At 51.0% G+C, this 25,220-nt stretch overlaps 1 long non-coding RNA gene across 1 annotated transcript in view; it reads right to left on the bottom strand.

Annotated features, from left to right (window-relative positions):
- Window positions 1-21,802, bottom strand: part of LOC309605909 — a 44,989-nt gene extending 23,187 nt beyond the window's left edge. The window contains exon 1 of the long non-coding RNA XR_014231563.1: window positions 21,009-21,802. This is a non-coding gene — a long non-coding RNA (uncharacterized lncRNA). The remainder of the gene's footprint in view (window positions 1-21,008) is intronic.
- Window positions 21,803-25,220: the final 3,418 nt, after the last annotated feature.

Genomic DNA, 25,220 nt, shown 5'->3' with positions numbered 1-25,220 from the left:
GAATTTCTCCTAGGAGCAATGGTCCCGTATTCCCTAATTCATTGTTTGCACAACTTTATAGAACATAGCTACAGTGAGTAATGAGAATCGATTGTATTTGAAGGTGGAATCAACAAGACTTCCCCACTGAATTAGATGTGGAGGGAGGAGGAAGAACCAGAGAAAAGTCTCCATTCCTGTCCCGCCCTCCAGGCAGTCGTGGTTGCCACCAACATTTGGGGGACTGGATCAAGGTCCCCCACCCCCTTCTCTTCCCACCTCCTCCTCCATCCCTCACAGCAAGGAGCTCACACACATGCACATCTAAGCAATGTCTACACATCCCACCAGCAGACAGTAACCCTGTGACCACTGGGGCCTAGGGGTGAGCACCAGAACATCTGTCTGGAGGGTGCACCTGGGGAAGAAGCCCTAGTAGCTTGGCAAGCCAGCTTGGGGCTGATGTTCAGGGTATTCTGGGGTCTTATGTACCTAGAGTCTGGTCTAGAAACAGGGGGTATGAGCTCCAAGCAGGCATGTCCATTTGGTTCCATGGATTCCTCACTCCATGAGAGGGATGCAGCTGGACGAGAGCCAGAGCAGGACTCTCAAACACTAAGCTGTCCCGTTCAGTAGCCTCATGCCACATGTGGCCATTGAGCACCTCAGATGTGACTGGGCAAATTCGAGATGGGCTGTAAGTGCAAGAAACATACTAGATTTTGAAGCTTTAGCATTTAAAAATCACACCTCAGGGCTTCCCCGGTGGCGCGGTGGTTGAGAATCCACCTGCCAATGCAGGGGACACGGGGTCGAGCCCTGGTCCGGGAAGATCCCACATGCCGCGGAGCAACTAAGCTCGTGTGCCACAACTATTGAGCCTGCGCTCTAGAGCCCGTGAGCCACAACTACTGAGCCCGTGTGCTGCAACTACTGAAGCCCACACGCCTAGAGCCCGTGTTCCACAATGAGAGAAGCCACTGCAATGAGAAGCCCGCACACCACAACGAAGAGTAGCCCCCGCTCGCCGCAACTAGAGAAAGCCCGCATGCAGCAACGAAGACCCAACACAGACAAAAATAAATAAATAAATAAATAAATAAATAAATAAATAAAGTTCCTGCTCTTTTAAAAAAAACCCACACCTCAGCAATCACTTTTATATTGACTACTTGTTTAAATGATAATACTTTAGATATAAAGTTAAATAAAATATATTTTTAAAATTAATTTCACCTGTCTCTTTTTATTTATTTTTTGAACATGGTCACTAGAAAATTTAAAACTACATACATGGCTCACACTTGATTTCTATTGCATGGTACTGTTCTAAAGTATGGGGCACAGGGCAGGGACCTCGGCTGTGCAGGAGCTGGAGAAGACCCGGGTGGTGGGGTAAAGACATGGGGTACAGAGACTCCTACGATAATGCTGGACTCTGTGTTTACCAACTTGTTGACTGCTGCCTTCCCAGGTTCAACAATTATCAAGATTTTGCCGCATTTGCCTCATCTGGGATCCATTTATTTAGTGATGGTTAAGTTTTTCCCAAGTAACCTTTAGAAAGGCAAAAATGGTCACAAAGTCTTTCCCTCCCATTGAGAAGTGGAGTTTATATCTACACTCCTTGCTTTGGCCAATGGAACTTTAACGAACGTGACTCAAACAGAGGCTTGCTCATTTTTGCTGCTTTTGGAACAGTGCTGCCTTGGGAAGAAACATTGATGACCCCAACTAATAGCCTCCCTGTATCTACACCCCCTTGCATGTGATTTTGAAGCTCCTCTCATCAAGAGATGGAGTCGATTTCTCCAGCCCTTGAATCTGAGCTGTCTTTAAGACTTGCTTTGATCAATGGAATGCAGTAGAAGTGAAGTTGTGCCCATTCTAAGACTAGTCCTCAAGAGGCTTTGCAAGCTTCTGCTTTTTCCCTTGAGCTCTGCTGGCTGCCACGTCAATAAGCCCCAGCTAGCTTGCTGGAGGCTGACAGACCATAACGGCTAGCAGCCAGTCAAGGACAGCCATACCCCTGCTAAGCCACTGATGGCAGATTCATGAGCAAGCCCAGCAAAGATAAGTCGTGTCCAGAGCAGTAGGACTTCCCAGGCAATCTGCAGACTTGCGAGCTAAATGAATGCTTGTTGTTTTAAGTTATTAAATGTGGGCTTGTTTGTTATGCAGCAAGAGCTAATTGATACAGTGATATAGATACAGATGAGATTTGAACTCTGTCAGACCTGATTCCAAAGCCCAAGAGCTTTTAACTACCACACTCTACCAGTTATGTTCAACTTCTGCTGACCCCCAAAGCTTTGAGGTGAAGTGGAAAAATCCCAGCCTAATGATGTGGGAGTCATCACCTTCCCTACAAGCAATAAGAATGGCCACCCCATGTTGTGCCACCTTCAAAAGATACACCATCTGAACTTTTGGTCCCAGGATAAAACATTAATTAGGAGGCACTGCTGTCCTTGGGGATGACAATTACTCTTTGAGACACCAACATCAGCTACCTTCCTCATTAAGGATTATTGACCTCATTCTTTTATGTCTATTGTTAGGACCCAGGAAGAGGCTGCTTTGCAGATCCTATTCTGCCTCGATAATTACCCATCATAGGAACTGAGCACCTCTAATGGAAGCCTTCCTAATTTCCAGCACTTACCAAGCACTTTATGTTTCCCCCCAACCACTATTCATACAATTCATTAGAATTGCTCTTTGGATGAATTTAAAAACCTCTTTGATGATATAATCACTATACTCTGTATTAGTGCTCTTCTCCAGGATATTACAACAATTTACAGCTATTTACCCAATTCACCTCACTGTGTCCTGTGAGACCAGTGGGCAGGTGTCGTGAAGGAAAGAAAGAAGCCAAGTTTCTTACTCTCCCTACTTTACCAAAAGTGGAACTTACACAGAGAGGCTATATGTTCTATTGCTGCATAACAAATTACCACCAACAGAAAGACTTAACACACAATTTCCTATCTCACAGTTTCTGTAGATCAGAAGTCTGGACACAGCTTAGCTGACTTCTCTGCTTCAGGGTCTCAGCAGGCTGCAATCCAGGTGTCGGCCAGTGCTGCAGTCTCATCAGGGGCTTGACTGGGGAAAGACCTGCTTCAAGCTCATTCAGTTTGTTGGCAGAGTTCATCTCTTTGGAGTTCAAGGACTGAGGTCACCATCTCCTTGCTGGCTATCAGCAGGGGGCCACTTTCAGCTCCTATAGGCCACCCAGTGTTCTCTGCCATATGGCCCTTTCCTTAAGCCCTCTCACAACGTGGTAGATTACTTCTGTAAAGCCAGCAAGAGTCTCTCCTTTTCTCTCTTCAGTCAATGAAGAGAGTTGTATACAGTAAGATATAATCACAGGAGTAACATCCAATCAATCACCTTTGACATGTTCCATTGGTTAGAAGCAAATCATGGGTCCTGCCCACACTCAAGGAGAGGGGATCGTACAAAGGTGTGGACACCAGGAGGCAGGTTAACATCAGGTATCTCCTTAGGGTCTGACCATCACGTTAAACAGAGGACCCAAGGTCACATAGCAGTCGGTAATTCAGTGCTCTGGCAAGAGTGCCCAGAACCTTAATAAACATCTGTGCTCTCGTGGTGGTGGCCTTTGTGTTGGTGCCCACATGCATGCACACCCTCATCACTACTCATGCACCCATATCCCTGGCACCTGGCAAATCCACCAGCTCAGATCCAGCTGAGGCTGTAGCAGGGTGTCCAGCTTGAAGAGTGACCCTCCTCCACCCAGGTAGACCTCACATTAAGCGATGGCTGTTGAGTTAGTACTAGTGGAACACTTCGAACAGAATCTGGCACTCTCCCAGAGCTTAATCCACTCTCGCTATTTCTGTTATTCCCAAAAAGGAGCTTGTAAGTCAAATTTAGAACAACCTGACTTCAAATGCACAAGAGGTATATACACCAAAGGACTGTGAGTGTGGGAGTGACTTTTCTTAAATATATATTTTTATAATGCAAAGCATCACTCCTTCATTTTTGTTTCTTTTGTATTTTCTTATCCAGGCACTGAGCTAAAGACTTTCATAGATTATTTTACTTAACCCTCACAGCGTTTTCTAGAGAATAAGTTTTATTTTCCACATTTTGCGAAATATGAGCCAGGAAGTGACCCAGGAGGTTAAGTGACTTGCCAAGGCCACATGGCCTGCCAGTAGCAGACCATGAACCCCAAAGCTGTGCTGTGAAACGCTCAACTGACCTGCCTCTTCCTTTCTTCACCCGCGATTTTTCAGATTTGGCCTCTAGTTCATCACGCTGGATTCTACGTGAACTCAGTCAGCTTCTTCCACAGCCTTGGTCCATGACCCATGGTGCAAGGGTCGGGGGGTGGCAGGGGGCAACAACTACACACCCCTCGAGGAGAATTAGGATCCGGGCTCTCTGGCCCTCATACACACACACATATACACGTTCACATTTGGCCTCTTTTAAAGAAGACAGACCCAAAAAAGTCAAACATTGTTTGTTTGCTCTATGGAACAGTCTGAACTAAGTACATGCAGTCAGGAACCCATTGTATTTTTCTCCCATCATTGCCCCAGCTCTGCTCTGTCTACTCTCCTTTTGACGCTCTAATGGCATCCAGGCAGGTCTCTTAGTTTCCCAGGCACTTTGTGAAGGTATAAGACCCAATCCAGAGTGATACGGGTTCAAACTTCAATGTCTACCTAAAGAACAGTCCAGCTTGGGCTTGGCCCAGGGCCTGCCCCAGGAGGAGGTGTGTAGGGAGACAGAAAAGTCACATCTTCCCCTTTCCCCTTATCCTGGGGAGGAAGCAGGAGACCCAGTTCACCTCTTCCCTGGGGCACCTCTTGCTTCGGGGACCCCTTCTTGGGGACCAGCCCTTTTGTAGACAGCTCAGCAGGATGGCTCAAGCCAAGGGCCCACCCCAAACGCCTACATCCTTGCTACACCAAGTGATGGGCACGCATGCAGCCCCTGCCCCCATGCCCAACACCTCTCTCACTCTACTATCTCTCTAGCTCTTGGCTTCTCACCTTGCCCAGAACAGACTAGACATCACACATGCCCAGAGGGGGCCAAGATGCTAAGGGCCTCTTCCAGACACCCCTGTTTTCTATGATGTCCTCTAGGACCTGCCTCACTAGATTTGGTGGAAGGACCACCAGTGGGAGGGGACGGGAACAGCCATATCATGCCCTCCATTGGCTGGTGGTTTGTTTCTCAGAATTCCCCCTGAATCCCAAGGCTTGGTGGTGTCTGTATATATGTGTGGGCACATTAGGGGGGCTGTTTAGCCTCCTCTCAATAAGTCCGCAGCTCGCTCTTCTGATTGTGGGACCACTTAGCACCCATTGTTTTCGTCCCTTGAGTGGCAATTCCGAGGCAACAGGAAAGCCTCAATCAACAGCCTGTTACCCATCACTGTATCCTCAGCTCACAGGCCCCCAAGGAGCAGACTGAGCTCTTCTCTTCTCAGAGTGCAGGTGCTAAACACGGCTGATGATTACATCCTTCCTTGGAAGAGGCTTGGTCTTGCTGTGCAAGAAGCTATTTACTGCACGCGAGACTGCAGCACCCTGCTGCTGGCCTGAAACCAGCCACTTCCAAAATAAATCCACCTGTGGCCGCTGGTGAGGGAAGAGCTGGGCTGGCTGCTTTGATCCACCAGGCTGGTGGGTAGGAGGAGTCTGGTATTGCTCCTGGGTGGCCCCCAGCCCTGCTATGGACCTCTGACAGTGTGTTTTTTAAAGCCACCATTGATTTCCCTCTTACAAGGCTCTGGGCTGTACCAGCTGCTCTGGTATGAACTGTCTTTTTGAATCTCGTTGACAGCTCTGTGAAGCTCACTTCTCCCTTTTATAGAAAAGGAGGCAGAAGTTCAGAGTAACTTTTCCAAAGTCAGGCAGAGCAGGTAGTACTGATGAAGGTAGGCTCTGAAGCAAGGCCTATTCTACAGTCTGTACCCACGAACAGTCTGCTATGTGACTCCTTCCAATGAGAGCACAGCGGTGAAGACCTTGGTCTGGAGTTGAAGGTTTTAATCCCAACTTGGTCACAACCTCACTGTTTTGACATTGGACTTATATTACACAATTTCTTTGAGCTGCCTCTTCTTCTTCATCTATAAAATCGACAGTCCAATAACACTGCCCTCATAGGGGTATTGTGAGGAACAAAGGAGACAAAGTGGGCAAAGCGCTTATGAGGCCACCACGTACGGGCGTTCAAGCTGGGCACGGCACTACCGCAGGCAGCTGAGCAGTGCACAACTTCTGCAGGTGTGCTTGACAGCCCTGCTTAGCACGGTGCCCGGGAAAAGATCACTGCGCAGTAAAAGTGAGGCTCTCAGTTCCTGGGAGGCACCCCCCCAGGCAGAGAAGGAGGTGATAGAAAACATCCTCTGGTCCTTCTCTCCCCCTGGGCCCCAGGCAGCCCAGAGGCTGGCTCCTCCGTGGCGCTCACTCCTGCAGCTCCCTGAGACAGCACTGCCCTGGGAGTCTCCTGGGCAAATCTGTGCAGAGAGGAAACAGAAGGGGACGATGAGGCCGTGGACGATGCTCAAAGTGTGCACGGGGTGCCCAGGTCGGCGGCAGAGGCAGTGGGTTCAAAGGCCTCCAGGCTCTGTCCTGTGGTCCTCAGCCCTCTCAGAGGAGTTGGGGAGAGAGGCTCAGAATGGAGGGGCTGATGGGCACCCCGAGACCTTGGAAGAGGGAATGGCAGTCAGATGTTTCCTCTGGAGCCAGGAGCTCTCTTTGGCACAGTGGCAAGAAGCTGAGGTGTAGTCACCTGCTTGGGGATCCATGGGGGTAGCCTGAGACTGAGCAGGTGCTGAGCGCTTTGCATCTCTGAAAGGGTGGGAAGGCTTAGACGGTCCTCTGTGTGAGTTAGTGGGGGGCAAAGTTTAACTCACTGTAAGAAATACTTTCTAAGAGACAGAGTTTTCCAGGTGATACACTGCCCTTAAAGTTGGTGAGTTCCCCATCCCTGCAGGTATGCTAGCAGAGATGCTGCAGAGGGGATTGAAGCATCAGGTGGGCAGTTGGCCTAGGTGGTTTTCCAGACCTGAGGTACGATTATCATTCTGAACTCTCCAGCCTCCAAAGCTACCAATCAGCGGATACTCTGAGCAATGCCTGGGCAGCACCGGTCAAGGGCAAGTGACAGGTATCTTGATTTCAGAAGCTGCATGGGGGAGACCACAGAAGACTGCTTAGCAGGTGGGAGGAAGGGCAGGGAGGCAGAGGTGGCACTGGACCTGGCTGCACCCGGGCATGGGCAGTGCCAGCTCCCTCCCCAGGCGCCCGGAACCATCCTGGGCTCGGGGCTTTACAAGCCTTGGCTCTGGCTGAGAAAGCACCAGCTTTGGCCAGAGGAGCAAGGTTTAAAGGATCTGTTCCCATCCCCCAACTCCAGCACACAGGCCAGTGCGATCAGCTGCACTGTCTCATTCATGCAGCCCTACAGTGGCTCCCAGCATTAAAAATAACACCAGATCCTTGGCTGGCCTCCCAGACCCCTCATGACTTTATCCCAGCCACCTCTCTGACCAACTCGTCTCCACTCTCTCCCCTCTTCCTTCACAGCACACACATTCCCACCTCAGGATCTTCGCCGTGCTGTTCCCTCTGCCTGGAACATACTTTCCCAAGACAGCCACAGGCTGGTCTCTCTCACTTTATTCGGGTCTCTGCTCAAGTGTCAGGCCTTTCCTGACCATCCCGTCCAAAAGAACCCTTCCCCAGCTCTCTTGCCCCTTAGCCAGCTCTACTTTTCCTCCTAGCATCTATCACCACCAGATATGACATATTAATTTGCTCATTGTCTGGCCTCTACTAGGATGTACCCTTCAAGATGCCAGGAACCCACATTTCTTCACTGATGTTTCCCCAGCACCTGAAACAGGGCCTCTACTACACCTAATGGGTCTCATAAGTACTTGTTGAGGAAGGAAGGAAGGAAGGAAGGGAGGGAGGGAGGAAAGAAATATTTATTGAGTACCTTTCATATGGCCTGGTGGTTAAGAACACAGGTTCTGGAACTAGGCTGCCTGGGTTCAAATTCCTGTTCTGATTATTTCCTCATCTGTAGAATAGTGATTATAGTGCTCTCGTCAAAGTGTTGTTTCTTAGATTAAATGAGTTAATTTATCTACAGTACTTTGAACGGTACTTGGCATATGGTAAGTGCTCAGTAAATGTTAGCTCTAGGGCTTCTAGTGGTGTTTAAAACAGATGCAGATCCTGCAAGCTTGCAGTCTAGTAGGGGAGGTAGACATGTAGCAAATAAAAGCCCAGGTATACAAATTGAATTATAGTAGGTGCTGTAAACAATAGGAGTTTGGGGGTATTCTTATAAATAATAGAGCTTGGGATGTTCCTGTAAACAACAGGGGTTTGCGGTGTTCTAAGAAGCAGACCTGATCTGCTTCATGGAGTCAGCAGTCTTCCCTAAAGAAGTGACATTTAATCTGATGAATTGGAGAAAACTAGGCAGAGATGAAGGAAGAGTGTTCTAACAGAGAGCATAGCATGAGCAAAGGCCCTGAGGTGGTGGGAGCATAGTCCATTCTTATAGGGACTGAATAAGGTCAGTTGGCCTAGAGCCCTGGGAAGGGAGAGGGGACAAGACAAAAAGAGACTGAAGACAGAGTCCAAGACTTACAGAGATTCTGTTGCCCTGCCATTGATGTGTAGCTGGCCCAAGAGATTCATGGGACCATGGATGCTACAATATGAACCCTCACGTCAGTCTCTGCACTGAGAGCTGGATTAGGCAGGGGAGGGATGGGGAAGTCATCCCCCCATCCCAGTACACAGTGAGTATCAAAATATGATTATGGAAATGAGAGGGAAGGAAGAAAGGGAGGGAGGGAGGGAGGGGAGAAGGAAAGAAAGAATTTGCTTCCTCTTTTTGCCAAATGTCTACTCATTCCTCAAAATCTCAGTTAAGTGCCACCTCCTTCAAGAAGTCCTCTTTGACTGCACTGGTAGACTTGCTCCTCTCCTGTGTTTCCCAAAACTCAGTGCAAGAAACCCTATTAAATCACTCATTGCTAACAATGATAAGAACAGCTGTTATTTATGGAGCAGCTACTACGTGCCAGCACTGTCCTCTCTACTTCACGTTTGCCAGCTTGAGCTCCTCCTCCAGCTTCCACAGGCCCATCTCACCTGGTCCTCCTCTTACCCTCCTCCTGCTCCTTCTCAGCCTTCTCTGCTGCATACGCCTCCTCATCCCCACCTGAAGGTGGGCTGTGGGAAGCTCCAGTGCCCTGTGTCCGGCCCTCTACACTCACTGCCGCGGTGATCTCAACCTGTCTGCATCTTTATATGTCACCTATGCAGGCACCTCAGCACGTGCATCCCCGTTCCTGATTTCTCCCTGCTGCTCCTGATTTGATGCCTCAGCTGCCTATTTGGCATCTCCACTTCGATGTCTAATTGGCATCTCATTCTCGGCTCTCTCAAAATCCTCTACTAGCCCCCAGGACTTCCCCATCTACCTAGAAGATGGCTCCATCCACCCAGTTCTCAGGTTAAAACAGAAACTCTCACTTTCCTCCATGTCAATATTCAATCACAAGGCTAGTCCTGCTGGCTGAATAAATCTCAAAGCCTACCTTTCCTTGCTGGCTCCACTGCGCATCACGGCACAAGCTCCTGCCCTCTTGGGCCAGCATTGTTGAAGCAACCTCCCAGCTGGCCTCGTTGCCTCCACCCAGGCCCCCTGGAATTCATCCCCAAAACACCACCAAAGCACTGTTTCTAAAGCTGAAAACTGATCTGACCACGCCTGTTGAAAGCCCTCCAGATGCTCCGCCGCGCTGTGATCAGAATGAAATCCACATGTCCCATGGTGGTCAACAAGGTCCCATTCGATGGCCCCTACCCCCTCTGCCAGGACGCTGCGAGCCCAGGGGCCCTCCTGACCTCAGACGAGCCAAGCTTGCTCACCTCCCAGGGCTCTGTCTGTGCCGCCATCCCCCTTCCCCATTGCCTGGCTGGACCCTGCTCGTCCTTTAGGTCCCATTAAAGGCTGCTGCCTCTGAGAACGCTTCCCTGCCACAGCTGCTAGGGCAGCACCTCCCTCTCACACCCGCCGCATCACCTGCTGGACCCTATGGTAGCGATTCGTACCTGAAACTGCATCATTAACGTGCAAGTCTATTCTGTCTGCCCAGGACGTGAGCATTCAGAGCCTGAGGTCTCCGTGTTGCTCACCTGTGCCTGCAGGTGCATGCCTGGCATGTCAAAGGTGCTCAGTGAAGAGGTTGTGACTAGCTGACCAACTGAACAACTGACCTGTTACCTACATAATCCTCGCTGCAGCCTCATGAGGTAGGTACCCCCACTGGACCGGTGAGAAAAGCCCAGGAGGGCTTCCTAACTTGCCCTAACAGCTCGTAAGTGGCAGAGCTGGTGTGGCATCCCAGGCTGGTCTAACTTCAGTCTGCACCCTACACCACCAGGTCATGATGCCCCTGCTGGATCTTATTTTTTATAAGCCCCCATCCCTCCCTAGCTGGAGAGGAAGGAACCTGGTGTCCACTGCTCAGAAACAGAGCAATTCAGTAGAGTCTACTTCCTGGCGTCAGGCTGGCACGAGCATAGCAAAGTGCAGGAAGGAGCTTGCTGTGCAGGTCTCTGAGCAAGAAGCTCTTGTCTGATTGCTTCTGGCAGGGCCCTCCGGAAGGGCTGGGGCAGCAGAGGAGCGGATAGTGTAGGATCAGCATTCCCAGGCACGGAGAGGCTAATCACAGATGATCATGGTCCGAAAGGTGGTTACAGCCCAATTATGGGCCAGAACAACTAATGACAGCTGGCTTAGAAGGGTGGCAGCCTCGACTGCAATGCTCACCCCGCCCCAAGGCTCCCTGGGTTGGGCTGCTCCCCACAGTGGGGTGGAGACTGGGACACCTCTTTGCACTCTGGGACTGGGGCCTCTCCAGCTGTAGAACACAGCCTGAAGCGTGGCTGGCAGAGTCCAAGCAGCCCGTGCCCCAGAGCCAGCCAGCCAGCCAGGCTGACTCACCGTGCAGCCCTGTGGGCCTCTCTCCCCTCTACACCCAGGCAGGGGAGCGGGAGGAAGAAACCAGCACCTCCGGAGCACTCAGGATGTGCCAAGAAATTGATCAGGTCCACAAGGATGCTAACCCCCAGGGCAGTTCAACAAATCTCCACATTTCCGATGAGGAAACAGAGGCTCAGAGAGGTTACGTGACTTGCCCAAAGTCACACAGCTAGAGAGTTCATGGGATCTGATTCAAACCCAGGTCTTTCTGACACCAAAGCCATGTTCTTTTCAGGATCCTGGATTCTGCAACAGCCTTAAGGATTAAGGAATGCTTATAGTACCTGATATGAACAAAGATGTCAAAGTGCAGAGTCTGAGCCCTATCCAGATGGGTTAAAATGGCTCAATTCCTAATCAGACTCCAGAGGGTGTGGATGTTGTGGACAAAGTGACTTCTACTGTTGGGAAGTAACTGCCAGGATGGGCCATCACTACACTAGGTGAACTGCATGCACGAGAGACTGGAGGCAGGGGTCGCCCACCGTCAGTTCCCAGAGGCAGAACCAGGTTCTGAGACAGAGGAGAGCATAGGTGGGAGAAAAGATGGGAGACAGACGGGGTGAGGGGGGAACCTGCTCCTTCTGCTGGAGGGGGGTTGAGCGCAAATAAACGGTCTGTTAACCCCCTTCCCTACAGCTCGCAGACAGAGCTGTTGACAGAGCCATTTGACACCAGGGCCATTTGACACCACTTCCTTCTGTGTTTTCCCACAAGGATCCTAACAACGAGCAAATTTCATATTACCTTAAAAATTGTTCCCAAAATATCGCCCACTTCGGGCTCTCCATCTCCCTCCCCACCCTTCCCAATATCTTGTAAGCTGTTTTCCTCCAAATAACCACGGCTAGCACCATGACCTTGATTGGCCAGCTGGGAAGAAAAGTAGAGCAGCAGATGGATGTGAAGACAACACCGCCTCCCTGCTGGCTGGGGACCAGGGCTCAGCTAGGGGGAAGGATGCCATTAGGACACCTGTGGTGTCAGAGTGGAGGGAGTCCTTGGGGGGCAGGTGCGGAGGGCTTCTCCAGGAAAGGCTGGTCCTGCTGCAGAGTCTGGAGTGTTCTGGAAGCTCCTGGGGTCCTGCGTGCCCAGAGGTTTTGGTAGAGTGAGGGGAAGGGGGAACTTTACTGTTGGTATGGTCAGGGGGCTGCTGGAGTGACCTTGAGGATTTAAACCAAAAAGGGACCTCTTCTCCAGGGCCCTAGTTTGAGCTTCTCTGCTGCTGTGAGAAGCTGAAAGTAGAAAAAAAGTCAGTGTCCTTTAAGGCAGAGCAAGGTTCCCAGAGAGCTGAATTATGATATGTACGCTTGATTGGCTTGTACCCAGTTTGGACCGAGAGAGCGCCACACTCAGGATGATTGAAAGGAAGGGAGGGAGGGAGAAGGAAGGAAGGAAGAAAGGAAGTGGAGTGGGGCAGGGAGGCCTCTGCTAAATACCTTCTGTCTCCTTGTCAAAAGAGTCATTTCCAAACGGACCTCCAAGGAGCACTTCCAAGAGAAGTCACTGACCCTTCAAGGCAACCTGGAGGCTGTCCCTGAAATGCGCACCTATAGGTAGCAGGCTGTAGGATGTTGTCAGAGCAGGCACTTTGACATCAAGTATCGGAGAGGACAGAAGCATCCCACAGGAGCCCCAGGCTGTATTCTGAGTAGACCCACCTCACACCCAAACTTCCAGGTCCTGGTGTGGGATTGGCCAGGGGTGAGGTCAAGACTTCCTGGGCAGGTTTTCACAGAGTCCGAGGGAGCTGAGCCCCAAACACCCCTACCCAGAGCTGGAGCAGATGACAGCCAGGGAGTGGGAGGGTCAGAAACATCCTCACCCAAAGATATGTCTCCCAACTGGCTCCATGGCCTCCCACCCCGACCCACCCACCTATGGCCCACCACTGGGCTTCCCTACTAAACCAGTTGGGTCATTCACAAATATTGGACTCACTGTAGTAAATATCAATAACCTTTGTCAGGTAGAGGGAGGAGAGGGCTCAAGTTCTTCTCCTCCACAACCTGGCTACCAGGAGGTAAGTTACAATGAAAGCAAGTCTCACACCGAATTTGGCCACACACACACACACACACACACACACACGCACACACACATTTATTAGCAAGCACACATTATATATCACCAAGTGGGCCACAAAACTTCTGCTCTGGAACTCCATAAAGCCCCAGGTCTCATCCTGTTAGATGTTTCTTGTATGAAAGATTTACCCAAGGCAGATGCAACAGTATTAGTGCTGAATTCAGCTGAGATTCTAGAGGTAAGTCATGCACAAGAGCAGATGGACATTCTGAACCTTTAGGACCCGCTGGATTCTAAGACCTTGTTCTACAAGAGTGCCGGTGCCTGGATTGTATCCCCAGCCAATCAACACATTGCTGACACACTGCATTCACCAATGAAAAGTCACTCTACACCCATTATGCAAATGAACAACACCTCCGGTGCTGATTGGAGATAAAGACAACTGAAATGGTTGTAGTTGCTCCTATGAATTGTGGACTTCTGATTGATCTTTCAAATACTAACCACTCATGCTGGGAGTATGTACTCCTATTTGCTTTAGCTGACTATCCTTGAGTCTAGATTAAAAGTAACATAAAAGATATGTCACATTGTCTATCTGAAGTATTTTGAAGTAAATCATAGGCTAATGCCATTTAAAGAAGAGTGAGAGCTACAAAGACGTGGCTTTGGAAGCAAGCCTCGGGAACTGGGGATGTGCTCTTCCCCTAAGGAAAGTCCAGAGGCATGATGTGTAATTTAAAGAAGATTCCTTCAAGGCTTTGGCCTATGACTCTGAACCAGACTTGACACATGTTTGTTTACTTTTTGTGGTGATTTCACAAGTGGTGATTGTGCCCAAAAAAGACTACTGAGAAGTTTACTTTGAGTTTAAATAACTATAGTTCCATTTATTAAACTGCCAGATTCTTAACCCTAGCTCTCTCTTAAGCTTTTAAATCTGCTTACAAATCTTTCTCTGTTTATACTGAGCAGATTTCAGCAACCGCTTCTAAGAAGCCTTTGAATGATACTTGGTCCTGTTTATAACTGTAAGTAATTAATTAGACATGCCTCAAACAATTCATATCGTATTTATAAATGTAATGTTTTGAGTGAGTGGTTTCCCTTGGAGGGGGAGTGACTGGAGGAGACATGGGATTGTGGGGAGAGGGGTGCTTCTGGGGTTCCAGCAATGTTAGATTTCTTGACCTGGTTCAGGCTCACCTTGTGATCTGGGGACTTTTCTGAGTGTATGGTATGTCTCAAAAGAATTCTTAGCGTCATCTGTTAGATTTCTTTTTTAATTCATTTGCCCGTTTTTAACAAAATCTCCCTGGGTACTCAACTAATTCTTTTACATCTAGTCAATTAAATATGTATGTGTGGTGAACCTAAACTTCTCTTAAATAATCTATTTCTGAGCATAAGCTTCGTAAGATTTTAACTTAAACTCATACATCGAAGTTAACTACTCAATTATATTTTTAAATTAGGATGATTAGAGTCTCGCTTTAATAGGCCAAATTATCTTAGCATTACAAGTAAGCATATAACACAAAAATAAAACACTATGGTTCTGATTCCCATAAGCCTGTCTAAATGTAACCCCAAATCCTTCTGGAGTTCAAAGATGTGCAGCCACGAAAGAAAACCATTATCCCAGTTAACTGGGGCTGCCTGCCCTAAAGGGGGCAGTTATGAGCTGGCTAACTGAGGTTGCTTAGGTAGGAAATTTCTCCTGGGATACTGGTTAAGTTCTTGCTGTTGCCCTAGAGGCCTCCCTGAACCGTTTCCAGGTTCTCTGTTGTGGGCTTAAAAAAAAAAACCAAAAAAACCAAGGGCTTGTCTCCCCACTCCCTGGCCCAATCTCTGGATTCTGGTAATATACACACTCCTTAATTCATCTGTGTACGCCTACAGGAGGTTGATTACATGCTTACATTTGATTATGTCTTCATGTGTTTACACTTTTAAATCAAGATTTTTGAAGTGGATGGAATCTTCCTTCTTTTGAACTCTTAGGATGTCACAACTCTTAAAGATATTTACGTAAAATGCTATTGGATTGAATTTTCTCTTCTGCTTGATCATGATAAGATCATTTTTCTGAGAGGGGTGGGGAGAGGATAGGGAAGGGGGAGGAGGAGGAAGAATTTTAACACGCCACAGCTCAGATCAGTTTGCTTCAGCCATCACACAGCTTCTGCTCCTCCTCTCTCCTGGCTATTCCTTGCTCAAGCCCTGTTCCTTTGGAGGAAACTTCTCGGTGGAACCCAGCCCCCAGCAGGCTCACCAGACATGCCCCTGCAGCCCCAGGTCCTTATATACCGAAAACTGCTCAGCAAGCGTCAGCAGCTCATTCCATGACAACCTGCAGGCCCACAACAGCTGAAGACATCCAGACAGGCTCTCCCTGGACGCCTCACCTCCTGCCTTTCCAGGGAAACTTCTATTTGACCACGTGCTCACATGGATTCATCTCCTTATTCACTCCTCCAATTTCCAGCACGACTGGCAGGGAGACAGCTCTGTTAAAGTTAAGGAAACAGAAGGCATCCAATAGCCTGTGGGGCTTTAACCTGAAGAACAGCCAACATGTTGATTGAGCATTTTAGTAAGCGCTGTTCTACATGTACTTGCTCATTTCATCTTTACAAGAGCCCTATGGTGTCATTTCATTAGTCCTTTTTATGGAGGAGGAAGCTGAAGCACAGAGACGCTAAGTAATTTGTCCCAGATCACACAGCCAGTGAATAGCAAACCAGAATTGGAACATGGGTCTCCATTTTCAAACACTGCACACATAACTCCTAAACTACATGCTACTCAATTAGGGGAGGGACCAGGCTTAGACCAGGACCAAATTGCTGAGGGGAGAGGCTCAGCTAGTTACTGGACAGAATGGAGGGCTCCGACTGTCTTCAGGGAGCAGATATGGCCGAGAAGGGGAAAGGTGAGAAAAGAGTCAGTGGAAGATGTTAAGGAGAGGAACTGGGGAAAAGCCATGTCTTCTAAAAGCCACAGGAGCTTCCCACCTTCCGGGCACTGCACTGGGCCCCTTCGTCCTGAGATTCCTTAACCTCATACTTCATGCAGTCTTTCATAGCAGTAAGTCTCTCTCTGCTCTTGTACTCTTTGGAACCCCCCAAAAAGTAAATATTGTGATTAACAATAATGAATAAAAGCAAAGGGGAAAACCACTGCTTTGTTTATGAACTACACATCCCCTGCTCCATCCTTGAGTGCCCATCCAGGCAACCCCTCCCCTAGCCAGGATTATCTCACCCAATCCTCCTTCCAATGGTGCCTAAGATCTGCCCATTCTATAGATAGGGACATTGCCATGGAAGTGATGCAGCTTGCTTTCCATGGAAGTCTATGAACCCAAATCACATGATTCCTAACAATTATCCTATATTGCCTGTTGGGATGATGTCAGACCTCCAGCTGAGAGTCTACGTAGGTGACCAAGAAGCCACATCCCTTGCCCAGTGGCAGGCAAATTTGGTTTAAGTCTGCCATTTTCCAGGTAGTATCTCTGGGGGAGAGCCTGTATGGGGGAGGGGAGGAGGACTGACTTGAGAGGGAAATCGACTTATCCAAGGCCACACAGCAAGTCCGTGGTGGCCTCAGGTCTAGAACTCAAGCCCTGTTTGTTGCTGTCTCTCTCCTGCCCCCCTCCACCCCAGCGCACATGCTGCACTCCTGAGACAGTTAGCCTGGGGCCGGCTGAGCAAGCGTGTGCAGATTGGATTTAGACGAGCGCGTCTCACTCTGCCTAGCGTGCTGCTTAGTGATTGTTCTAAACCCGTGTGTGGGCTTCTGCACTCCCCCAGTCTTCTATTTCTTTCTGCGCCCCCAAATGGTCTCCCTTCCCCCACTCACATCCCTCTAGCACCCAGCACAGCAAGCTACACTCAGCAGGTGTTCGAGGAACGCTTGCCGAGTGGATGAGGCATCAGACCATCTGCAGGGGCCGGAGTGGGTGTCAGCTTCCCCACCCCCATCCAGCGCCAGCTCCAGGGCCCAGCCTGGGCGTCCCTCCACAGGTGAGCCTCATGGGTCCCAGGCTGCCAAGGGGGCGGATGGAAAAGACTGGGACTTCTAGAAGGAAGGGGCGAGGAGGCCTAGCTGTGTCCAGAAAGTCAGAGGATGCTCTAGGCCAGGAAACCCCCCACCCCCAGCTCTGACCTACAGCAGGGCCCTTGGGTGCCATCCTTGTCCCCTGCCTGAAAGCCCCAAAAGAACGGGAGCGCAGACCCCTCCCCAGCAGGCAGGCTGCCCAGGGGAAGGGAGTTGATACACAGCTAAAACTGCCCCATTTTGAATTTAGAAACTGCGGGGAACGTGTGAGCAGTGTGGGCAGCTGGGGAAAAAAGGAGAGAAGGCTCAGGCTTGCTCATCAGGACAAACGGACTCCCTGGCGTCCCTCAGGTCACATGGTGACCGGGCGCGGACGGTACTAAGGATTCCCAGCACTACGGTTTCCCCACCTCTGCTGTCCCTTGAGCCCGAGGTTCTCCCACCTGGTGTGCAGGATCACGGGACCTGGCTCACAGGCAGTTTCCTGGGCTCTAGCCCCCAGAGTCTAATCTAGCAGGTCTTGGGTAAGGCCCAGGGATTTGCATTTTCAATGAACCTCCTTTACTCCCGCCAGCCAGGTGATTCTGGTGCATGGTCTTTGAACCCCACCCTGGAAGCGCTTCTTTGGGTTTTGTCCCGAAAGGTTGGAAGCCCCGTGCTTATCTGGAAGAAGTTCTGCTTTCAAAGCTTGGAGGCCCCATCCTCTTGCCTGAGGCCACTCACACTCAGGTCACCTGGTCCCAGAGTGTCTCTGAAGGCTGCTGCTGGCCGCTGGAGTGGGCCCATCCAGGGTCCACCCAGGGGCGGGGTACCTGACCCCTCTCCTCAGGGGCCAGCTGAGGGGACACACATTCTTCCCTGAGAGGCCCCAGACCCCAGGCTGGGGCTGGAGATGGAGATTCCTAGAAGGGACCAAAGAAAAGGGCCAGGAGAGCAAGCAGAGATCTGAGCTGCCCTCAGATGGGGAGGGGCGACCGTGCAGGGGAGGAGGGGGTACTGGCCATCCCCCACCCCCGGGGCTGCTCCTCTGGGCCAGCCCTGCGGGTGAGGGTCACAGCTGGCAGAGCTGGGAGGCCCTGGAGATCAGCTAGCTGCTTCCTAGATGGGAGACTAAGGTTCCAGAAGTTTTCATCTTGAGCACTTATGGGATTTTTGTCTGTAAACACATCCTCATAACTCACTGTAATGCAACAGGCTCTGGTCTCAGGTTCAGGAAACCGTGAATCCCAGCTCTAAATCACAGAGACCCCGGGCAGGGACTTCTCATCACCTGGACTCACTTTTCCCATCAACAGTGACGAGATTGATTGGGTCAAATCAGGTAAAGCAACAATTGATGGACAGTGGCCACCTTGAGTACGGTCTGCAGAAATGCTGGGGTGTGTGCGGGCTGAGAGGAGACAATCACACCCTTGCGGAGCGTGTGCCTGGTACTGCCCTCAGCATTTGACATCTATTAACTCGCTCAGTCCCCCACAGCACCAATATGAAGTAGGTTTCCTTACTATTCCCACTTTACAGATGAGGAAACAGAGGCAGAGACAGGTTAGGGACCTCGCCCCAGGATTCAGTGAGTGTGTGTAGCAGAGCTGGGATTGAATCCCACGTAGTCTGGTCCTGGAGCCCACGCCCTTAACCACCACGCTGTGCTTCCTCAAACTCGACACACAAAAGCAATCTGCCCCCGGGCACGGCAAGGACGTCAGAGCCCTCACTCATAGTCTTTGCAGCCACATTTCCTGTCTGCGGTCTGTCACCCATAAAAGCTCGCACAGACAGGAAGTGAATGGAACAAGGCCACACAGCACGTCGTGGAGGACTGGAGCCCGGGACGGCACTAGGTCCTCACATTTGAGTTCACTGCACCACTCCATGCCTCCCTGGATTCACCAGCATTTGAGTTCAAAGTCAAAGGGTGCTGCTGACTATTTTTTTTTAAGTACCCGCCATTCCCACCTCTGGGCCTTTGCACAGGCTGATCTCTTCCTTGAAAACATCTTTCCTTCTTCAGAGCGCGTCTCAAATATCACCTCCTCCGTGAAGCTCTTCCAGATTCTCCTCCAACCAAACAGAAGCTGCCCTTGCTCTGCAGCCCCAGGCGGGGACCTGAGTCACATCCTAGTCCCGTAACTTGCCCTGGGCCGCAGCTTCCAGGCCCTGTGTGTGCAGCACGGATCCTGGTGCATAATAGGTGCTCAGTAAGAGACAGACGCACTAAATGGAACTGCAGCTTTCAGAATTCTGGCCTGTTTGCCATCTCATTCACTCAAGCTTTTTTCTTAAATGGAAAAGTAAAAATGAATTCTAGGCCTGCCTATGAATAAGGATTTAAAATCACCTTAGTCACAGGAACCTGATCTTTTCTCTCCCAGAGTCTGGTCTGCTGACCAACTTCCTTTGTCAACCAGTTTGGGTTTTTTTGCCCACACTTGGCTGTAGAATTTTCAGGTCAGTCTAACCACAGAGGTCTGAACTTCCTGCCACCCCGGCCCTGTGCGCGGGGTGAGGAGGAGACTATGAAAAATGTTCCTCTGCCCTCCGGGAACCCCCAGGCTGACGGATAGTCTGGGCATGTACAAGTCCATGTCCACCAGTGCTCCAGAGGCCGAGGGGCACGTGGCCGGGGCCCCTGTGGAAGGAAGTGCCAGGAGCCTTCTCCACTTTCTCATCGCTGGTTTTCTTCTCACTCTTCCCTAGTTAGAATAGTCCTCTTCTCTGCAGGGCCTTGCTGGGAGGGCGGACAGAGGAAGAGTGGCAGGGAGACAACAAAGACGGGGATTCCAGCAAACCAGGCTGAGCTGGCATCTGGAGGAGAGGAGGGGTCCTCCAGGCAGGGAGCCCCAGGCAGAGGTCCACAGCTGACTTTGGCTGCCCAGGAAAGCCATCCCAGGCAAGACAATTGTCCCGGGGCTCAGCGGGATGGCACCTCCTCTGGGAAGCCTGCTCTGATCCCCCAACTGCATTAGGGCCCCTCCTTGGCGCTCCCACATCCCCTGTGTTCCTCTGTCATGGTGCTGATTGCCCACTTCCGTGACTGTTTATTGCATGCCTTCCCCCAGGAAACTGGGCACTGCTAGAGGGAGGAGACTTGTCAGATCCTGAGCAACCAGCAGAGGGCCCAGCAGAGTCAGCATCAGTGAGTGAAGGAATGAATGAATGGAGTAGACCCTGGGGATGGGCCTTACAGGGCATGTGGGTCTCTGCTGGGAAGAGCCATGTGTTCTCGCTCTTTGTACTTGGCATGTGACAATCACAAGTTCTGTCTATTCTTCTCCCTCCTACTTCACCTTCCAAACTCTGATGCAACACTACATCTGCATACACACATACAAAGCACACACTTCCACACAAACTACAGACACATATACAGTTATACACACACAGACTTACCCATAGACTCTAGACAAAGAAAACTTACACACAGTAATACAGTAATACCCATACACCCACACACAATAATACACACACACACACAGCAAACAACATCTACATCCTTACATACTTGCACACATAACCCCACAAATAATACCCATACACACATATGCAGACATATACCATGAACATGCAGACAGACACACCACCCCCTCAAGGACACACACTCTGAATGATGTGCTTATCTTACTTCTCTTCCATCTAAGGATTTGTTTCTTTTCTTTCTTTTCCCATAGATCTTGCTTTTCACCTGCCAACCCTTATTGAGAACTTGCTCTGTGCCAGGTACTACATATAAAGATGAATAGGGCTCAGACCTGCCTTCAGGAGGCTCCCAGTCTAGTGGAAGAAGCAGACACAGAAAGTGACAAACATAAGCTGGTGTGATCATTCGATTCAGGAACTATTATTTGAGTACTCACTGTGTGCTAGACTTGTTCTGGGCTTTGGGAGTACAGAGGTAAGTAAGGTCTAGTCTCCCTCACCTCAAAGAAATTCCAGGCTGGAGGGGAAAGAGATGGGCAAAGATATAAGTATAATATCTCACTATAATGTACACAGAACAGTGGGACCTCAGAGAGAGTGAATAACTCTGTTGAAAGAGAATCAGGGAGGGCTTCACAGAGAAGGTGGCATTGGACTTTGTAGGATGAAGAGGAGTTCACTGTGATGACCTGATGCTGGAGCAGGTTGGCATTTGATGCAGAACAAAGGCAGAGACCTCAGAGGAGTCAATCAACAGTTCTGTGGGTCTGGATTGTAATGAGGAGTGTGTGTGTTTGGGGATGGAGTGAGAGGGATTGGGGACGTCTGAGGTAAAAGCTGAGGCTGAAAAGATAAACAGAGGCAGAGGCAGAGACCACCATCTCCATTTTACAGTTGAGGAAACCTGAGCCTTGAGGAGGTAAAACTGGCCGACTTTGACCTCTCTTGGACTCTTTCCTGCTCTTAGGGCCTGCAGCAAACCCCTCTGCCCATTCTCTCCAAATGAGACGAGGCTGCTTGCTCGTAGCTGAACGACTTAAAAGCTCAGAGCAGGCAGGATGCATTATAATTGGTTGTGATGATTATTTTCTAAAGTCCAGCTTGGCAGGGTTTCTGCCTCGAATAATTAGCAGCCCAGCAGGCCCCAGGCTGGGGTGATTTGGGCCTTTGAGGCTGAGCTGCCCCCAGACCTGGCCCGGGCCCCCTGCCCGGCAGCTGCTTGGTGGCTGTAGGCCTCAGTCGGTCAGCTGTGTCTAGGAGCTGGAACCCCTCCCCCTGGGGATCCTCATTCTCTCCCCCCGACCCCACTGTCACTTCCTACGGTTCTTACCGTGATGTGTCCACCCCTGCCGCCCTCTCATTAGCTGACCTCCCCCTTCCACCACCACTTCTTTCTCCTCGGGCGATTAGCAGTTCCCTGTACCTCTGAGGTTTCTCTTTCCCTCAGTCTGCGCTGGCGGAAGGGGCTGAGTCATTTTCCTGAAATGAATGTTGCCTGGGGATGTGGCCAGCCCCCTCCGCCCGCCCCCTCCCCCAGAGCTGGGTGATCTCAGGTAAGCCACTTCACCTCCCTGAGACTCAGTTTCCTCCTCTGTAAATGGGGGTGTTCGTCCAGCTGGATGGTGAGTACCAGGACCTCACGCTTGGACAAGCCTCTCGCCCACTCTGGGCCTCAGTTTCCCCCCTTGTGAAATGTCGGGGAAGGGTGAAGTCAGAGGTGGAAAATTAGGGGTGCCTGAGTGGCAAGTTCAACCAGCCATTTCTTCCGGCCAACATCTTGTTTTCCAAAAATTGCAACTCAAATGCGTACCCCAGTGTGGCCCAGCCGCGCCATCTCCTCCTGTCTCACTCCAGCTACCTTCCACGGCCTCTGAAGTCACCTGAGTTTGAGAGTCGTGGACTAGCCAGTCTCAAAGCTGCCGTGAAGCCCCGCTCTAGGTTTCTGTGGCCCTGGGGTCATGGGACAGGCCAGGGAGAGACAACTGTGCTGGCACAAGAAGCCAAGTACCCTCAGCCAGCTGCCCAGGAGCGCTCGCCATGGCCCTCCTCCCCCATCCAGACCCTCCTTCTCTCCCCAGGACCTTTGCCCCAGCCTCCTCACCCCCTCCCAGCCCAAGACCCCCCTGTTCCTATCGCAGCTTGTGTCAGTGGGATTTCTCTGAAAAGACCAGGATTTGACCATGCAATCCTTTTGCTGGACCTCACCACCAATTTGCCCCAAGTCCTTGCCTGGCATTCGATGCCCCCGCAATCCAGCCCCGCCTACCTTCCCAGACTCATCACCCTGACCTCCACCCTCACTCTCCATTGCCTGGGTGCCCTCCTCCCCTTACGTCCATATCCCTGCGCTTTGCATAGGCTGATCCCTCTACCTGGAACTCCTTCCCTGCCCTCGTCACTTGGGAAAGGCTTCAAAGCCTTCTCCGAGGTTGCCTTTTCTAGGAAGCTGTCCCCGCCTGCACCCAGGGGGAGGTAGGGAGTGCCCCCTCTGGACACCCCTCGGCTAAAGCAAGTGCCAGGAGATAGTGGAGCTACCAGTATCAGCCCCTCCTTAGTACAATGTTTGCAACAAACTTTAAGCCTCCGCTCATCCCCCAATGCAGCCCCACCTTGAGCAGGACAGCAGCCTTGCCCCAGTCACCGTGTACCTTCGGAGCCCAGAAAGGAGGCTGGAAACTGGCAGTAGATGATCAGCTGGTGTTTGCTATAGGAACAAACAACAAATCAGTGTGGCCAGTACTGCCTGCCCGACCCTAACTCACATAAAATGCAAGAGGCACGAAGATGGACACTTGTAAAGCCCCCGCCTCAGAATAACGATCCCCTCCCTCTCCCCGTTTGTAAGGACCTTACCATTTACAAAACACTTTGACATCCTTGCCAACCGTCCCCTGCAGATAGCACAAATCTGTCATCCATCATCCCGGTGTCGCAGTTAGGCCCAGAGAAGCAGGATGCTGCTGGAGCCCTCCATGCCCCGCCCCCACCTCGCCCAGCTGCCACCCTCCTCCTCGACGTAGCTGGCCATCTCTGTCTTGCTCTTGTTGTTCAGTATGAATATAAATCCATCTGTTTCTGTATGTCTCTTTGTCTTTCTGTGTTTCTCTCTGCCTTACCTCAATGATTTACGTCTATCTTTATTTCTCCAGGCTCCCACTCTTCTGTATTGCTGATGCCCCCCCACTGCCCGGGTCTCTATCAGTCTCTGTCTCTGTTTCTGTCCCCTTTTCCTGAGCTGTCTGTCTCTGTCTGCCTTTCTCTCCATAATTAGCCTCACTCCTAGCTTTTACTCTCAGGCCGCATGGGGGGATGGGGGTGGGCAGCAGGACCAGGAGGGAACGTCTTTCCAGCATGCAGAAAACGGGCCAATTAAAGCCACAAGGCTGCTCAGGCTGCCGAACAACGAGGAAGCAAAAATAGCCCCAGGCGGGTCTAGCTGGAAAGATAAACAAAGAAAAAGGGAAAAAGGGCAAAATGAATGCGGAGTCCGGAAGTCACGGTCCTTCTTGGCCAGACCACGAAGGAGGAGGTGCCTCCTTCCCACCCAGACCCGGGGGAGGGGGTTGGATTCAGGCTGCCGCTGGGCACCCCTGCCTCATCCTCTAGCCCGGCAGGAGCCTTCCTCCCCCCTGGAGGCAGCCTTGGAGCTGCCAGACCTGCCAGGGCCTCCTCCCAAGTGCAGCGGTCCCACTTCACACCTTCTGGAGGTGGTGGCAGCTGCCCCTCTAGCCTGGGGGGATGCAGGGAGCTGGGAGGGGGGAGGCGGAGGCCCATCGAAGGCCTTCTCACTCCTGCCCTTCCACCCCCAGGAAACCAGGGCCTGCTCCACCCGAGGCACTGCGGAGCTGGGGTTGGAGTGGTGATAGAATGAGCACCACAGGGAGTCCCCTGGCGGTCCAGTGGTTGACACTCCTTGCTTCCACTGCAGGGGGCTCGGGTTCGATCCCTGGTCAGGGAACTAAGATCTTTCATGCCACGTGGAGCGGCCAAAAAAAAAAGCACCGCAAATAGTCTCTCTGCCAAGGAGCTCACAGTTCAGTGGGGGAGCTGGATAAACAAACAGGCAGCAACACGTGTGGTCAGGCAGGGAGGGGCCCTTGACTCAGCCTGGGAAGTGGGGCAAGAGTCCCCAAGGAATTCATATCTGCCCCCAGTGGGCAGTAGGGGCTGGCGACTGTCTCAAACAGTGGAAAACACAGGGACCATTCGAGGAAGTATACAAAAGCCCATGAGGCCTAGGAGGCGTGGGGGGATGTCTTGGGGGGGGGCGGTGCTTGCAGTCCAGGACAAGAAGCTTAGAATTTGTGCTCAGGGCACTAGGGAGCTATGATGGGCTATAGGCAGGGGAAGGGCACCATGATATGCTCCTTTACAGAGACTCTGCTGCCTGCAGGGGAGGGGAGGACGGACAAGGCCAGGCCAGGTCCACCAGGGAAGAGGCTGCAGGCCCTAAAGTGGCAACGTAAATGCTAAACCAAACATAAAACAAACAAACTTGTTAGATGGATGAGTTCCTCAATCTGTCATTCCTCAGCTGGCCTCCAAGGCTGGGGCTGTGGTCCTAAGCCCCCTCCCTAACCTTCTCCCTGCTTCTCCTCCTCTTCCCACTGCCTTCCCCCCAGCCTGCTAGATTCCCTAGACCTGCCCAG

The sequence above is a fragment of the Balaenoptera borealis genome, assembly GCF_965194805.1.
Source record: "Balaenoptera borealis genome assembly, chromosome: 11".
Taxonomy (NCBI): Eukaryota; Metazoa; Chordata; class Mammalia; order Artiodactyla; family Balaenopteridae; genus Balaenoptera; species Balaenoptera borealis.
The sequence above is the reverse complement of the archived record's forward strand: the minus strand, read 5'-3'. Positions and strand labels throughout refer to the sequence as shown.